Source organism: Vidua macroura, chromosome 17, assembly GCF_024509145.1.
Source record: "Vidua macroura isolate BioBank_ID:100142 chromosome 17, ASM2450914v1, whole genome shotgun sequence".
NCBI classification, from domain to species: Eukaryota; Metazoa; Chordata; class Aves; order Passeriformes; family Viduidae; genus Vidua; species Vidua macroura.
The window spans coordinates 10,049,747-10,065,403 of NC_071587.1; the positions used below are offsets into that span (position 1 = coordinate 10,049,747).

General features: G+C 48.2%; 1 long non-coding RNA gene across 1 annotated transcript; it reads right to left on the reverse strand.

Moving 5' to 3' along the window:
* Positions 1-8,046: 8,046 nt before the first annotated feature.
* LOC128815913 (uncharacterized) lies at positions 8,047-12,389 on the reverse strand. The gene is made up of 2 exons (XR_008439749.1): positions 12,062-12,389; positions 8,047-9,049 (listed from the first exon to the last, which is right to left on the reverse strand). It is a non-coding gene; the product is annotated as an uncharacterized LOC128815913 (long non-coding RNA).
* Positions 12,390-15,657: the final 3,268 nt, after the last annotated feature.

The following is a 15,657-nucleotide window of genomic DNA, read 5'->3' on the forward strand; positions in this document are numbered from 1 at the left end:
CGCAACACTCACCACTGCAGTGAGCACAGGACAACATGAGATGGGCAGGTGGAAAAACAGAGCCAGGTGGGAGCAGGAGAGACACACACCAAGGATTCAGCTGAGGGAAGGGTATTTCCCCACAAACCCCCTTGTTTTTTCTAGATCAGCAAGTTACAGCTTCCCCAAACAGCCCTGGGAGCACGAGCTCACCGGTGCACACCGCTTAGCCTGGATCTTGTTTAACATCCAGCGATGCGCCCTAATCCTCTTAGGTATTAGTCTTGAGATTCCTGCCAAGCAGGGGAACAGCAGACCCTCCCAGACAGCACTTAAATGAACTCACTGCTTGAAATGTGCAATACTTCAAAATGCAGTAGAACTCCAGCTGTTCTGCTTTGGTTAACCTCAGATTAGCACCTTGGAGGTCACTGCGGCGTGCAAAATGCAAAGTTAAATCACCTCAATTTCTGTGTCTCAGGTGACTCCCTAGGAAGCCATTCTGCACTAGGACTGCAATTTTTTGTCTCATAATGACTTGCTTAAAGCTAAGTACCTAATCTCAGTTAGACATTCCTATTGTGTGTCTGTTGCCAACTGCAAGGAGATCATCACATTCAGGTTACCCACAGCCCTCAAGTCGCAGAATCGCAGAATGGTTTGGGTTGGAAGGGAGCTCAGAGACCATCCAGTTCCTGCCCATGGGCAGGGACACCTTCCTCTATCCCAGGCTGCTCCAAGCCCCATCCAACCTGGCCTTGGACACTTCCAGGGATGGGCCAGCCACAGCTTCTCTGGGTAACCTGTGCCAGGGCCTCACCACATTCACAGGGAAGAATTCCTTCCTAATATCTAACCTAAAACTACTTTCTTTCAGCTTGAAACTATTCCTACTTGTCCAATTACTCCATGCCCCTGTAAAAATTCCTTCTCCAGCTTCCTTTAGGCACTGGAAGGGGCTCTAAAGTCTCCCCAGAGCCATATCTCCTCCAGGTTGAACAACCCCAGCTGTCAGAGACTATTCCCAGCAGAAATGCCCCACCCTCAGTCCTCTCCCCTGTCTCCACAAGAATTATTTTGTGTTGCTAAATCACCCATTATTGCAGATATGATCTGGAGAAGGAACAGGTACATAATCATATTTCTGTTGGATTAGCCGAGGATATTACTCCCAGCTTATTCTGGCCTCATGTTGGCTACCACAACAGAAACAATATTTGATCTAGCACAAAGCCAGATGGTGCAAAATTAACCCATTCAGCACAAACCTGATGTGGCACAGGGAATTTGGTCCAGCACTGGCACAGGCTCACATGGCTGTAAGACTTCTGACATGGCATCTGCAGCCTCTAAGTTTCCTGATACCAAGTACTCCCCATCCACCCCCTAAAGATGACCTAAACAGGAGTCACACTTCATTTTATTTCATTTTATTTTAGATAAACAGAATGTCAGCTTGCAGATAATTTGCATTTGCTCATGCAATACCCTGGATCTTGACAGGCTGTGGTATATTGGGGGATTTCTCTGAAGAGGGCAGATCCCTATTTGTGTCATCAAGAGGAAATGATGAACACTTTCAAAGGGATGACTTCTCTTCATTCTCTGACTCAAAATCCCACAACCAGAAATTAGAGCAGCTATGAGGTGAAGGGCAGAAACTCAGGGCCGAAGGGGAATACTTTTTCTTGGATTTTTTTTCAGCCAGATTACAAAATCAAAGTATTTTTGAGGGAAAAAAGTGTTTAATCTCGCTTTCTCAATGTGAAAATGACTCCTTAATTCCTTCAAACCATCAGCTACAGTTAAACAAAGCTTGTCAGCATTTCATTTTTTTCTTGAAGCAACCAAGCCAAGCTCTGGGAGTTCCAGTGACTGAAGATTATTGGTGCCATACAGCAATATGCCATTAACAATAGCAATTAAATTCAGTTTTATTGTAACTCTACAGATGTCAGCAAAGTAGCACAAGTGAATAAAGGGGACTTTAGGAATTTCAAGAGATGATGGAAAGGCTCAGCACTTTGCTGAATGAGGTGAACCAGAATAAACAGAATATTTCCCAATGCTAACATATGCCCACTGCTCAAGTTCATTTACAATTGAGAGGTGGGATGACACTCTTTTTGGCAGAAGCAACATTGCAGAACAGGTTCAGGGGTACTTCTGCCTGAAGAGAGATTTAAGGTTAGAACAACACTGCTCTGCTAATAATAAACACTTCACTGCCTCATCACATGCTCTCCTCTGTACTAGAGAGAGCTCTGACATAAAATCCACTGAAGTTAGTGGCCCTCTCTGAGCACTTGTCTACAATCACTTATCCTACTGAAGTAGGATGGATGCTTTTGTCTGGGATTCATAAAGCAGATGAAGTCTCTGACCTCTCTGGGAGCGTTTTCCCCGGAACGCGCGTGCAGGAACTCTTTGTTCTCCAATCCCGCCATTCAGCGTCCGCGCTCGCACGCCACGAGGTCACTCAGGGCCAAGATGGAACAAAACTAATTCTGTGGTGGGGAGGCGTAGGAATAAATCAGTTTCGAAAAGGGAAAGGAGAGTAGCTGCAGGAGAGGAGATCCCACAGACAGAGAGGGCTGGGATAGCTGGGCATAGGTGCAGGGAGAGCCATGCTGCCACCGACCCTGCGGACAAAGCCCCTGATCCTGCCTGGGGCATGCTCTGGGCTGCTCCAGCTCCCAAATTCTGCTTCTCTGCACAAGGATAAGCCCCTCGCCAGACCAAGACAATGCAGTTTTTAACTGTTGCAGAAGCACAGCACCCTTCAGAGTGGCCAGAGAAACCCAGGCCGATGCAGTTCATTACACCTGTAAGAGCCTGTGCGTGGTTGATAATTCTTACACATTGCCTTAACACAGTGACCTCAATTCATTAAGCACAAAATCCAAAGGGGAACCTTTTCCCCTGAAATCATACCCAGCATCTCACTAACCTACCAGCAAAAATCTGCCAATTCTGTTCCGTGGGTGCAGAGTCTTGCAAAACTTTTCCACCATTCACTGTGATTATGCAATATACAAATGTCCCAGGCTCTGAATAATCAACTTACAGGCAACACCTCAAGGAACACATGAGGAAGACAAAAAACCCAAATGGCAAAGCAGAATGCATGGCATCCTGCATATGAGCACCTTCATCCGTGCAAAGTCAGGATTCTGGGCTTGGCACACCCAATTAAAATAAAGAAAAGCAAAATAAGTGTTCAGTGATGCTTTTTGGGGTGGACTGAGCAAAATGAGCAGCATAAAACAGAGCCATGATTTCCTGCTACTGCAGGGTGTAAAGCCCCACATGGGAGGGTAAGATCCCCCCCAACATGTTCCATGCTGCAAAGGTATAGGCACAAAAAAAGATTAAAACTGCCTGGAGGAGTTTTCAGTCATGAGGCACCGAGCAGCTGGATGCTGATCTCCCTAAGCCGGTGGGTATTTCCTTTGTTAGTGGCTGATCCCATCTTCCCCCTTGCCTGCAAATCTCTAATCTCTGTAAAGACTTCCAGCAAGTGCTTGCTCAGGTAGCTCCTGGTTTCACTGGCCAAGAATATCCAACCCAATATGGCAGGAATCGCTGCTTCCCAGTCTCATCTCTCATCCCAGTGTCACACTTTGTGTTTCTGCCACTGCCACGCAGCAGGTTTGCCCCATGGGCAGGAGAACTTCAGGGAGTATCAGTGGAGTTGCCACTTCCCAGGGCTTCAGGTGGCACTTGTGACACCTGAGCACGCTCATCACTCACCGCAGGGCTCTGATGGAGTCGTGGCGGGGCAGGTGGCTCTGATCTGTCCCCCCCAGCCCGCCCAGTGCACAGAGCTGCTGCTTCAGTTTCCAACCACTTCTGGCAGTTTGCAAGCCAGACCTCTTTGCATATAAATAGCTACATTTTTTTTTTCCTTTTCATTATTTGACTAACCCGCTCCCCCCACAGCTTCATCCTTTCTCACGTTTACAAGAACTCTGACACACTTTTCTGATTATCTCCTTTGTGTTAATTTCTGCCTCAAATGCTATTTTAATGTGTGTTTTTACAACCAAGTGGCACTACAGAAAGTAGAAGCCCAGAAATATATATATATATGTTAAAAAAAAGAGGTGCCAGGCAGGGATAACTTCAGGTTTGCAGTGTGTTGCCTGGTAAAATCAAACAGCCTATAAAATGGTAATAAAATGTTAATGCAACAAACTCATGTGATTAAGGTCCACTTGTGCTTTTTAGACTCTCAGAGCTGAAAAACATGGTTTTATTACAGCAGCTTTTGATTTGTATCATCTGAACAAATGGGTTATAAAAGTAATATAGGGCAAGTAACTAAAGTGCTCTGATTCCACCCAGCATCCTGCCCGCTACTAACTTCAGTTCTGCTCCTGGGAAACAAGGATTAATTTATCATTAACGTAACATTTTTTTTTTTTTTTTCTTATTGTAAGGATCCTGCCGTGCCACTTTACTACCCCTCCTTACTTTTAAAGGAAATTAGCATCTTTTAAATTCTCCATAGCAAGACACGGTCACGCTACAAGGAAAACCCCAAACCGCAGTGATTCCGTCCGAACACAGTCCCAGGCAGCAACCCAACCTTGCAGCATCCTCGCGCACCATCGCAAAGCGGAAAACCTCAATGACTTGGGCCGTTTCGGTGACTCTCCCCCCGTGACATCCACCGGGCTGCTCCCGCCACGGACCCCGCGCTGTGGCCACCGAAAGCCCCCCGAGCGGGGCTGAGCCCCGGCCGAGCCCCCCGTGAGCTCCGCATCCCCCGCGCCCATCCCCGCGCCCTCGGGGCTCCCCCGCAGCCGCGCGGGCGCCGCCCGGCAGGTCCTGCCGAGGCTGGGGAGGCTCTCCCGGGCATCCCCCGGTCTCGCATCTCTCCCCGCACCCCCTGCCCGCTGCACTGCCCGGTGCGATGCCCGGTGCCCGGTACCTGCCGCCGCCACCGCCGCCGCTGCCCGCGCTCCGCCACCTCCGCTCCCGGCTCCGGCGCGGGGCCGGGGCCGGGGCGGGCAGCCCTGACGGACGGACACCTCCGCCAATCGTCGGGACGGGCGCCGCCCGCCGGGCCAATGGGGGGGAAACTGAGGCCGAAGTGAAAGCGGGGAAAGGCAGAGGATGCGGGCGAAGGGAGGGACGGGAGGGATGCGGGGAGAGGGACGGGGATGGGAGCTGGGGAGCGGGAGAGGAAGGGCAGGGAGAGGGTTCTGTGTCTGGGACAAGAAAAGGAGGAGAGGGGTGGGGGAGCGACAAGAAGGGGGTGAGGAGAGAGCAGGGGTAGGGATAGGGGTAAGGGCTTCGGCATCACATCAAACCCTGCCTATTCCCGGCCCCCTGTGCACCTGCAGCCTCGCAGCCCCCGGGCTCGGGCTGCCCACCCTCGTCCGGGGCTATCCCAGCCTCCCTGAACCCCCGGCAGGCTCATGGAGAAATTCTGGGATGCATCTCTACCCCAAACCGAGGGGAAAGCAGTGCTAGAGGAGCTGCATCTGCATCTGTGGTGGCAGAGAGCAACGACAGGACTTTGCTCTTTCCTCCAGCTATTGCTGGAGCTGAGCTGGCGTAGAAGGGGAAGTGGAGGAGCAGGTGCAGGGGCATTATTGAACCCGGGACACAAACACGGCTATCGTGGCACTGTCTGCGTGGCACGATACCGTGCTGGTAGACGGGAAACGACTGAGCTAATGATTGCAGAGGACGCACAACTCCTCCGGAGCTGAGGGAGCTGAGCAGGAGAGCTGTGGAACACCCCAAACCCCCTGAATTTGCATTAGCACATTTGTTTGGGCGTTTTTCTTTGCTTTTTGGGGACTCGTCATCTCAGTGGTTGGTTTGAGGCACAGAGGTGGCTCTTGAGCATTTTCCAGAAAAGTCTCCGGATCAGAGCCCACACCTGAGTGCTCCACACTCTCCAGTACACAAACCACCTGGGCAGGAAAAGTCCCAGCAGATGTGATGTGCACGTGTGAGGCTCTGACCATGCAGCTTCTCATGCCCACCCGTGCAGCCTTTGCATCCCTTTTTGCATTTCTTCCAAGAGCTGTTCCACATCACTTGGGGATTTGGCTCGGTTCTGCATGCTCACAGATAAATAATTCAGGCCCTGCATGTTTAGCTCCTGAAGTGCAATCAGCACTCCATTTCCTGGAGTGTACAGGATAACCTGGATAATGGAAAAGCCCAGCTAATACTGCATGAGGCAGAGAGGAGGGCAAAGACGTGGGCAGACGTCTGACATCCAGCTGCCATGCCAAGCCCTGCCATCCCCTCTGTGCACAGTGCAGGAGCAGCAGTGTCCAAGGACATCAAGGAACCAAGAGCTGGGGCAGAGGCTGCGGCAGAAGCAGACCCAGCAGCTCATCAAAGCTCATCTTGGGCTTGGTAATGTGCTGTTCACATCACTGCCTCCTCCTCATCCTCTGTGGCTCCAAGATGGAGCTGGAAGGTGCTGCCTTTTTGTGCCGTTCTTGCTTCCCTTGGAGCTGGAGGTAGATGGGGTCCTTGTGGGGTTTGGTTGAATTGGGAGCTGTTGAAGCTGCTTTTAAAGTAAAATGAAGTGCAGGACAGCCTGTTTACAACAGGCTGTGTCCAGGAAAACTAGGAAACATTTGCTCCATGTATACAAACTGATATTGCTTTTTTATATACAAATCATTTCCTGCACAACAAAGCTGGGGTATTGTTCTGGCTGGTGTTGTGCAGTCACTGATGAATAAGGCCCTGTTTCAAACCATTTTTATTCTAAATAAACAGGGTCGAAGGACAACAGATGTGCAAAGGTGAAGCAGTGCATCCAGGGCATTTGAGCTGGGGAATGCCCCCACATTTCCTATTCCACGGTGCAGAGCTGAGTGAATCATTGGCTCTGGCTGCAGGTTGGTGTATCCTGCTCCTCAGCTCAGCTCAGCTCAGCTCAGCTCACTTCTCCACATGTATTTTGGTCTATTCTGCCTTGGCTGAAGTTGTCCTCAGAGGTGCAAAGTAATTTTTTGAGTTTGTTTTTAGTGATTTTTTTTTCTTTTTTGTCCAGCACCTTGAAGTAGGTTAGCTCTTGTATGAGGAAGATGTAAAGATAAGGAGCTTGTGCTGTGGATTTGCATGAACTAATAGCAACTGTGATAAGGTAACCAAGGGGGAAGGTGTGACAAGGCAGGACAGAGGTCTGGTAGAAGTCTGTCTCCTACTAAAATCTTCAAGAGATGCTGGGCAGGCACTGCAAATCAGCCTTGCCATCTCTGCTGATTCACTTGTAAATAAAAAGGAGTCTGTCCCAGGGGCATGTTTGCTTAAACTCCAGTTTCCCCAACCCTGGGGCTCAGCATGAGCCAATGCACACCTTGCTGTGTGAGTGGCAGAAGGCTCCTCCAGAGCCTTCCCAAAGGCTTATCCCAAAGATCTTGGTAGATGTTCTGAGGGATAGGGGAAGCTGGAATTTGTTTCCCAAAGCACAGAGGTTGTTTCTCAAAGCATGGGGCCTGTCTGCCTCTGTCCATCCTTGGAGCTGAGAATTATCAGGGCAGTGACAATAATAAACAATGACAAGGAGACTGGTAACTCTATTAGTAGTGTTATTACTAACATTATAATTATTATACTGTTCTTATTATATTTGTTATCTCCTTGGGTTTGGGGCACGCTGATAATTTTAGTTAGTCTGAATCCCTGATTTTATGGGTCATGTTAACACTTGCACATATGCCTGCACCAGTTTTCATTCAATAGTTCACACCAGGATGGATTTATGATGTGTTATACTCCTGTCAGAAGCTTTGGGAGTGTCAGCAGCTCTGCACTGCCATTTTTTATAAATCTCCATAAATCATTAAAACTCTGGGTTTAATGAATGCAAATTCAGGGCCACAGAGGGGAAGTGACTGGCTGGAGGCACTCCTGAAGCTGGAATTGCTCTGTCATGAGCAGATGTTGAAAGAGGTTTCTTCAAGTCCAGCCCTGTGAGCCACGTGGGCCCTGTGATCATCATGACAATCTTTTGGCTAAATCTGTGCAGACACCAACTTTTTCAATGACCATCAAATCTTGTTTTTCTGAGACCAACAGAGCTGACAAGGCAAAAAAGGGGGAGTTGTTTATTCATCATATGAAGTCCAGGTCTGGGAGCATTTACATTTTTAATATGGTTAAGTGTGCACGTATTTACAAGATTAGATTAACATAGCAATGAACAATTTATTTAAAGCCATAATGTCTCATATGGATTTCTGCTGCCTGAATGATCATTTCCTGATATTGCTGTTATTAATACTTCCATAATTCACATCTCCTGTTGCAGAACAAGCAGCAAATCTCCAGGAAGGAAGAACAGATCTGGATATTTTTTTTTTCCCAAAAGCAGAATTTTTAATGTTTTATTATAAGTATAATTTGAGACAGAAATTTATTAATAGGAAACATATAATAAATAACAAATAAATATGGGATTTTTCAAGACTGCTGGTGCTGGCTTGCAGTGAGAGTAGCACTTCTGAAAATCCCCCCTGGGATTTTACCAGCCTTTGTGTTATCCTGTTGTGAGACCCTGTTGTCTTTGCAAACTGGACCATCAGAATCTGTCCTGCTCAGATCTGTGAGTTGCCTTCATTATTACAAGAGCAAAGGTTCCTGTAAATGAAAGGGTGAGGTAGGAGCTGCTGATTAAACAACAGCAACTGGTGGCCGAGGCATCACAGAGCCAAAAGTGTAACTGTCTTTAAAGAAGAATTATACAAATTCATGGGTGACACATGCTTTGGTGGCTGTTAAACCCCATAATCTCTGTGCAAACCTCTAGTTCAGGGTGACCCTGAGGTGCTGTTGTCACTGGCCAGGGGAGTGAGTGTCCTGCTCTCACCCTCTTTGTAAAACAATGGCACTGCCCCACTGGGCCTGGGGGTTTTTGGAAGCTATATTAGGAACTTTGTTGCTCAACATGTGCAAAGTATGATGTGTTAATTTCAAAAGAGATAAAGGAGAGCTGGGGCTTCTCTTTGAAAGATTTCTGAAGGGTCTGAGCTCTTTCTCCTCAGGTCATTCCCCTTAGGTGATGTGCAGACACCGCAGCCTTCCTTTCCTAAGAGAAACAGAAGTGAATTCTCGCACTCCAGCTGAGTTTTATTGGAAGGAAATATGACATTAAAATTTCAAGAATGATAGCAGAGTCCAAAGACACCATCATGTGAAGGGAACACACGCTGAAGCCGAGTGCAGCAGCTGCAGGTCTGTCCCTGCAGAGTCTGAGCAGAGCATAGCCCCAGCAGCTCTGCATCCCCACCAAGGACATTTCAGCCTGAGCAGTTAAAAGGGAGATTTTCACTCCTTTTTGTGGTGATGAACACAACGCTTTTGTAACTGTTGCTTTTTGGCAGAAAGCAGCCCAGATTAGCAAAGCCACACCGCTGCTGTGTTCTGGGCGCTGTTGCCCTCATCACCCCTGGCCCCTCTCAGGTCTGGGCCTTCTGTTCTGGGCAGGCTGTCAGCAGCTCAAGGGCTCCTTCCTCTGTCCTATTGTGCACAGGAGCTCCTCAGCTGCATGTGGAAGTGCTACAGAAGTGCAAACAGAAATTAATAATAACAATATTTACAATCCAGATCATTGCATGCATTGTGTTCCTCTCCAAAATTTAAATTCTTTGAGCATAACCAACCTCCCAAATTCTTATTTAGGAGGGACTATAAATCATGGCTCGTCTCCTGAGATGAGGGCTGGGGCAAGGCATATGCTGCCCCTTACCTCCATGGGCTGCTAGACACAAAGCTCCACTCCAGGATGAGGATCCCCCCCTTGGGGAGCTGGGGGAATCCAGGATGAGGATCCCCACCTTGGGGAGCTGTGGGAATCCAGGATGAGGATCCCCACCTTGGGGAGCTGTGGTAATCCCCCAGCTTGGGAAGGCAGTGAGGGCAGAGATGTGCCCCAGAGCTGTTTTTTCCTCTGTTTGGTTCACTGGAGGGAAAAAGCTATGAAGAATAATCAGAGAAAAACATATAAAACCAGAGGAAATGCTTTGTGGCATTGTGACAGCTCAGAATTCATCACACTCTTGTACCAAGCAGGAGTGCAAATGGGAGCGTGGGGAAAATCCCCTGCACCCAGGTCTGTGCTTCCCTCGCTGCGCTGTTGGCACTGTGTCCAGTGGGAATATTTAGTCCTCATTTAGCAGCAGCACAAGCTCCAGCACGGCAAGGAAGAGACACTGAGCTCTCACAGGGCACGAGGGAGGCGGCAGCATCTTGGAGAGGATCCTGGCAATGCCTGCGGTGTGTGGGAAGTGGTGGAGAGCACCAGCACAAGGCTTTGAGCTCTGATTCCAGCTCATTTGCCACGGTCAACACAGCGTGTTTGTACAGCAAGAGGAGGTCTGTTCATCAGAGCAACACCCTTCCTCCTTAGGTGTGTTTCTGAAGTGTAATCACCATCAAACTGCCCATTTAACTCGGCTTCTCTCTTGCTGGGAAACAAGATGAGGTTGTTTTCAGTCACCAAAGGTTCTACTTTTCATTTTAATAAATCCTAATGAAAAAACAACATTATAACTAAGGCATGGACTTTTAATTACTTTATTTCATAACAGTTTTTTAGTTTTCTGTTGAACTAAGTCTTTCATCTTTTTTTTTTTTTTTTGTCATTGGCTTGCAATACTGGCACAAGCATTGCTCCAGCTCACAGCAATTCTCTCAGCCCAATGCCCCCTGCAGATTTTGGTAAATGCTGCTGCTGCAGTGCAATGAGGTACAGAGGTTTATTGACAGTGGTATCATCTGGGATCTGGGAGATGGTCAGGAGCAGCATGTGTTTGGGAAGAATATATTCCAGCATGATCTCTAGCATGCTTAGTTGGCCGTATTGGAAAGATTTCCAGATAGCTATCGATTTTCCAGTCCTGTAATTAGTTCTGAGATTATAAACATAGAAAATATCGCTCCAGAAATTGATTTTTTTAATTGTTCATAGCACCAAAATATGGTGTGACTGAAAATCACATGCTTCCTGCAGAGGAAGACTTTGAACTTTGGAAAAATATTATCCCTGTAAACGTGGAGAAGAAATCATGAGGCTAATTCTGTCACTATCTCAGATAAGGTCTTGATCACACTACTTCTGCCTGATTTTAAAAATCCAAGTCTGGAATGTCCTTTTTTTCACCTCTAATTATCAACTGAAGGAAGATGTCTCTTTTTTTCTCCGGAGGGGATTTTTGGTCTTCCCCTGGGAGATGAATGAGCTGGTCACTCCTTCATGGTGACTCAGTGGCCTCGTTGCACATCCAGGGTGGGGTGGCTGTTGCTTATGGAAAATAAGAGTAGATAGATCCAGTAAAAAGCCAGCGTTTGTCTTCTAAAGAAGCTGTTATTCCTGTCTAGCAGGATAATGTCAGATATTTCCTGTGGCAGCAAAGCCAGGAGACCCCAATAGGGGCAACAAGGATACTGCAGTTAGGGAAGTTATTAGAATTATTTCATCTCATTACCCAACTATGCCAGGCATTAAACAAATAAAATGAGTCACTTCTCTAAAGAACTTGCAATTTAAGAAGGTTGGGTGGAGGGCAAAACCCTCCAAAAAGATAATTTCCACTTTACAGGGATTGCATCTTCTGATTTCGTCACACAGGCAGTTGGAAAATTTGTCTACTGTGAGCTTTCTTGCAAAATCTGTGAAATCCCAGGAAGCAAGATGTTCCTTTTTAAAGCCCAAAACCTAACAATAATAAAAATAGCCCAACTGGACAATCTGATTGGGTTGAGAAACTGCTTCTGTAGCTATAGAATTCCTAAATAAACCCCATCTCAGCAAACCGTTGGGAAGTCTCAGGAGCTGGGAAGTGCTGCAGTTAAAGTAAATTTACTAAGACATTAATGAACCAGGGGCTGCTCCTCCCTCACCCACGGCAGCTCCCGAGGTGAGCGGTGTCAGACCAAGGCATGAATTCTCCTCCTGCACATGCAATCATTGCAGCAGCCCAGTTTTATTTTCTGCAGGAAAATGGTATCACTGGGAAGATCCTTACACAAGAATCCTTTAAGAGAAAGAAAATCCTGTAGAAGGAAAAGAGGAGAAAATGCTGCTTTTTTTTATATTTACCTCTTGGATGGTGGACTAGATAATCTCCAAAAGTCACTTCCAGCTCAAACCATTCTGTCATTCTGTGACTTTTTAACTTCTCCAAACAATTTTTGGGGGCACCTGGATTCCTGGAAAGCAGAATTTGGGGTACAGATGAGAGGAATGAATTGCAAGTGCTTCCCCTATCTCCCTTTGCTCTAGGACAGGTGGATTTGAGGAAAAAATATGAAGTGTTTCACCCCAAGAATGTATCCAGTCTTTGTGTAAGTGAACGCCCCTTCCATGAGGACAGAGTGAGATCCACGGGGTTCCTGGTGTTTTGGGAAAGCACCAGGCAAGCCTTAGTGCCCCTAACAGTGCACTTTTGGGGTTGAGCAACAACTAGCCATTGTGGGAGTTACCCGATCCTGAGGTGGGAGGATTTGCGGGATGACCTTCAGGCATCTCTCAGTTCTCTTCTCGGAATTCCTACCGGGATAAGGAGGGGAGCAGCTGAGTTAGCCCAGTCTCACTCTCCCATCTAGTGGTAAAACAAGGAAAAGTGGTCCAGGCAGAAAAAAAAACCAACTTTTGCTGTTTGGAGCCTTTGGAAGGGTTTCATTGCGGGCTCAGTTAAAGCCATAATCCCCAGCACTCTGAGGGTTGGGAATGTCACTGAACTGATCCAGAGGGACACACAGCAAAGTGCAAAGGTGGCTCTGAGTCCTTCCCCGCGTCCAGTGGGGTTTGGGGTGCCTCTACTCTGGGAAAGAGCCATGAAGCAAAGAGGTTTGCACACTGAGGGATACAGCCCAAGGGGAGCAAAAATAAAAGCACAAATTTCTTGAGCAAAAAAAAAAACCTCCTGAACCACTCGTGGAGGATGGGAGGTGGAAAATTTTGCAGCCACGTCTTGCCACAAATAACCTGTTGTCTTCAAATAACCACATGTGAGCCCCACAGCTGCTCTGCTGCCTTCTCAGAAAGGCCTCCATGGTCCCCCAAAAGGCAGGGTGGGGGCACAACCCACAAAGGCTGGTAAACAAAAGCAAGGTCAGGGACCCACAGGCATCCTCTCAGGAAATGTGCTCTCGGAGGTGTGAGCTGGGGCTGCCCTGCTGAGCGTGGGGTGCAGAGCCCGAAACCTCTGCAGTGCAACAGCCTCTCCTGGGAGGTGACTGGGGGAGGCTGAAGCATGGGAAGGTGGGTTACTGTGGGCTGTAAAGCTGTGTTTCATTTCAGCCAGACATACAGCGCTGGAGGGGGTTTCATGTCACCCACAAAAGTTTAAGAGACTCAGGGTGATTCAGGCAAACACCCCACTTTTTCCAAGAGGAGCTGATGCAGAACCAGCTCAGTAAGGGCCAACCCCATGGGGATGGGGATGGAGTTGGGGAGGTGCAGGGACTCAGGTTCAGCAGCCCTGGATTCAGGAGGCTGAGATTCCTACTCCAGTGTCCACAACTCGGTTCCAGAGACTTAAGATGCAGAATGGATGAACCCTTACCGAAGATTTATGTTCTCATGTCAGATAGAAGATTTGTGGTATTTCCTGGAAGGCTGGATGATGTTTCTCTTTCAGCAAATTAGGTCAAAATGACAAGGGGAAAAAAAAAAAAAGTCATCTCTCATGGATCATCTGTTTGCCAGCCCCAGAGGTGCAAGAGTTTGTCTCACATCTCTGCTCATATAAAAACACTTTCCTGGAGCAATGCACTGCTAAACGTGGCTTTCCCGAGGGTGTCACCCACACAGTCTGCAGCACAAACAGACTCAGCTGGGAAAAAATAACTCAAAGGAGTACGGGATTCACACCTACACTATCAGATTATAAAAACGAAACGAAAAGGAAGAAGGAACTGGGCAGGTTTGGAAGGGCTGGCATCGGTAGGAAATCAGCAGGAGGTTCCTCAAGCAGCATCCCCGTGATGCCGGAGCGCGGTGCAGGTTGGATCCAGCATCAGAGGCAGGAGGTGATGGGGCCGGGCACCTCGGGGGATGCCCGAGGCCGTGCTGGTGTGTGCTCATGGGGCGGGACGGCGCTGGGCTGAGCACGGTGCAGCGGGGAGCAGGGGACGCTGTCGCGGCTCAGCCACCGCATCCCTCGGATGCCAGCGCGTCGGGAGAGGGCAGCCTTCGCCACAGGCAGGTGAGGGCGGGAGGATCCGCACCCCACCGGCCCAGCCCAGCCCAAGGAAAAGCTTAAAGGAGAGCGTTAAAGTGCCCAGTGTAGAAAAGTGTCTTGCTCATATGAAACTGGTGCTGCCGGAGGTCAAGCACTGTCCCGTTTGAGGATGTCGCAGGACGTGGGGGGATGAAAGCGCACCTGGAGCAAGGTTCACCGTGACCTGCTGCTCCAAAATCCCCTCTCCACCAGACTGGCAGACATAAATCAGTTTTCCCTTCTTCACTGCAGACCACCAGGCTGCAACAGTGCCACATGTGCCACAGCCTGGGGACCCACCTGGGACATCCTGGGCTTGCAGCTCCAGTGACTCACCTGCAAACCCTCCCTGGAAAGCGTGTTCCCTGCTATAGCACAAAAAAAAAAAAAAAAAAAAAAAGTTAATGAAAAGACAAACTGGAAACGTGGAAGCACAGTTAATGCTACTGCTGTGATGCTTCATTTGAGCTGCAAAGAGAAGATAAAGTTCAGCCTCCCACCAGAGATGTCACTGGGGAAAATGATTCCTTCCTTCTCCAAACGGCATCACGTTGTTTCCTCTTTGCAGCTTGCTGCCAGCTTGGTGTCACAGCCTGTTTTTCCAGGACAATAATCCAGTTAACTGGCAGTAGTGGTGCCCTCCATCCGATCTCCCCGCCACCCTCCTCAGACAAGATCACTACAAAAGATATTCAAAAATAGATTCACCTAGGAAAGAAGAATAAATAAGGGTTGCTCTTCGCCTGTGAATAGCTAATGAAGACCCACTTAGCAGTCTCGGCAGACTCATCAGCCTTGGCGGCTGAGCCTTGATTGTGTGTCTGCAGCTCCGTTCCTCTTCTCTGCTCATTACACCCAGGTCAAACGAAACACACACAAACCGTGGCAGAAATGCTAAGAACCAATGGAGATGGGCATAGTGGTGACCCCTTCCAGCTGGAAAATTACAGGTTAGGAATCTTTATTGCCTGTTACATGGAGCTGTTTCATCCAACAGCCAGACGTAGGTCACTTCTAATCCCCAAGGGTGAGATCCAGCCCACCACACTGTCCCACATCTCTCGTTGACCTGGACAGTCCTGCATGGGGAGCACTGGGGCACATTTTGGGGTTGTTCAGGATCCAGTGTGCTGGGTGCAAAAGCAGCAGGTAAGGGTTGAAGGGATGACAGATCTGCTTGGCACCCATCTCCTGGGAGCAGCTCTGGAACTGACTGCCACCCTTATCAATCAGTGCACCATCCTCCTCTGCCCAGAAATACTCTGTAGAGTCCTGTGAAACTATAGTGAATAACATACATGAATACACTAGGAGCTCTATAAATATAGGGAATCCTCTAACAGGATTTTCTTCTTAAACACCTTAGGACACTGATTTCTCCTTTTCCTGAAACCAAACCTGGTCACTCACTCAGGCACTGCAAGGTGAAGTTAGTTTTAATATTATATTTGCTAATAACCTGGGAAAGGAG